This window comes from Arachis ipaensis, chromosome B03, assembly GCF_000816755.2.
Source record: "Arachis ipaensis cultivar K30076 chromosome B03, Araip1.1, whole genome shotgun sequence".
In the NCBI taxonomy this organism is placed as follows: domain Eukaryota; kingdom Viridiplantae; phylum Streptophyta; class Magnoliopsida; order Fabales; family Fabaceae; genus Arachis; species Arachis ipaensis.
Window position 1 is genome coordinate 77,191,973 of NC_029787.2, and position 2,499 is coordinate 77,194,471.

The 2,499-nt window shown below is 34.9% G+C and overlaps 1 long non-coding RNA gene across 1 annotated transcript; it reads right to left on the reverse strand.

Annotated features, from left to right (window-relative positions):
• LOC110269731 lies at positions 1,854 to 2,128 on the reverse strand. The gene is made up of 2 exons (XR_002358495.1): positions 2,032 to 2,128; positions 1,854 to 1,913 (listed from the first exon to the last, which is right to left on the reverse strand). It is a non-coding gene; the product is annotated as an uncharacterized LOC110269731 (long non-coding RNA).

The window sequence follows — 2,499 nt, forward strand, 5'->3', positions numbered from 1 at the left end:
TTAAAAGAATCAGTGAAGTTATCATCAAGCCTTAAATTTATTTTAATTAAATCCTTATACTTTTATAAAAATTTGGACATAATTTCCTCTAAAAATAGGACTTAGCCACCCTTTCGGGTCCTTCTTTCTCAACATTTCACAACCTCTTATCAGCAATTGCCACAACAATATATTCTCAAAAACATTTGATAATAGTATAGAAAATCTATTTTCTTAAATTCCATATCCAACATCGGCAATCTAATTTCAATTTTCTTTTTAAAATATCAAACAAATTCGGAATTATGCAAACCTTATATCCATGCGACCGTCTCGGATTAAGCTTATTATTAAACCAAAAATCACAATTTTTTGCTGACTCTAGCTTCGGGAATATAAGCAAAACCGTGACTGCTCTGTAGTGCCTTAAAACCAGAAGAACAGCAGCAGCATGTGATATTCAAAATTCAATATAAAATCCAAGTTAAATCCAATGACTTTAAAAATTAATATAGTTTAACTTCACTCATCCAGGTTTCTTTTTCAATTGGTCCCAGGTCAACATCATTTTTAATGAAGAAGTTATATAACCTAGAAGTTGACTAATTTTCTGCAGAATTCTGTTTTAAAACTTAATGAACTTATCTTCTTCCAAGTCCCATAACTTACTCATTAAAATATGGATAGCCCTGAAATTTAAGTCAGATATGCTAAACATACTTAATTTTCACTTCCAATTGGTTTCACCTCGATATCCAACCAGGTTCAAAAGTTATAAACTCCCAAATTTACTGATTTAAGAAAACAAAATCTAGCCTTTCCTACATAATGCATCGTATTTCAAAAATTCGTATCTTTTAAACTACAAGTTCAACCGTTCTGGAATTTTAAGACATTAAAATAATAGGACTAAAGTTTCATTTAAAATTTGTTTCACTTCAAAATTCAATTCGAAACATTCACAGCAGAGCCAACAAGTTACTGCTGTTCCAAAAATTCTGCAGTAAAAATCAGATCCCACAACTATTACTCAAAAATTCACCATAAATCTTATATTTAATGAAAAGATCTCAAACTCTCCAATTCAGTCCCAATTATTCCCAAGTTTAACCAGGACTTAATTCAATGCAATTTCGATCATCACAGAATTAGTTACAGTCTTTCGAAGTTACTGTTTTCACTTAAAGATAATGCAGAAAATAACATTTTACGGCTTAACTTTGAAAAATTATAACTAAATCTTCAGTTAATACAAAACCTTCAAATTTAAATCCTAACAACTACACTTGTTAAAGTTTACTCAAATTTTAATCTCATACCATTTCGATCACTAACAAATTACTAGGCCGTCCTCAAAGTAACCATTCTATTTTGAAAACCAGATTCTTAATAATAGGTTAGTCTTTTAGGCCCTAATTCTTCAACAATTCTCAATCCAGTATCAAATATATCAAATGATTATCTTAGTCTCAACCATTTATACATAATCAGTCAAAACCACAATCCTCTACTAATCTCAAGTCACTCTCACAGCAATAGCAATATACCAAACAACCATTTCAACAACCAACAATCAATAATTCAATCATCTACCATACATAATTATAATCAATTCAATCAGAGCACCAAGCACAACTGCAATCACAATCCAACATTCATATAATCAATTAATTACTCCTAACTATTAATACTATTTGCAGTTATTCAGTAAACCTTGTTGGCATTCCTAAAATAAAATCATTTTAAACCCCCTACCTCAATGTCGCGATTAAAAGAACCCGGAGGGGGGATTATAGCAAGGCAGCTGGCTGGACCAATACTAGCTATGCAACAGTTTCAATCAAGATAGCAGCGGCATTAGCTCCCACAACAGTGATCATGGTTGCAACGAAACGAAGATTTCAAATTCAATAGAATCGAAAGCAGAAGCGGCTCTGAAAATTTAAAACAGAGCACAAGCCAAATTTGAATTAAAACAAGAACAAGCAGTTTAATAAGAAATCGACAGAATAGAGCGTGCAATTGGAGCAAAAATAAGGGGAAAAGGCTAACCCATGCCAATGGATGTTGAACCTAAGTATAGCGGAAGCAGGGCAGCAGCGATTTCCTAACAACACCCTGCGGTGGTTCCGGCAGCAACAACCTCCCGCTGGTAGTCTTCGAGGACAGCAATCCAAGTTGGGTGAACCCTGGAAGGTCAGTCACGCTACAGCGAATAACTTATGTGGCACCCGCCCAACAACAAAGAAGGCCTCAAATAGAGAAAAGAACATCACAAGAGGGACCTCACCGAGAAGGAGCTCATCAAGAAGAATACCAGCAAGAAGAGTACTATGATCCAACCAACATCAACTTGAATCACATTCACGGAGCCATTGAGGTGCTAGCAAGGAGTTATATGGAGGGACAAGAACAACAACTGCACATTCAAGCCCAAAGGATGGATCGTTAAGAAGAACTGCTCTCTAATTGGATGGTCAGCGGAGGGAGTGGCAGAAGCAACAAATGGAGCAGCAACAG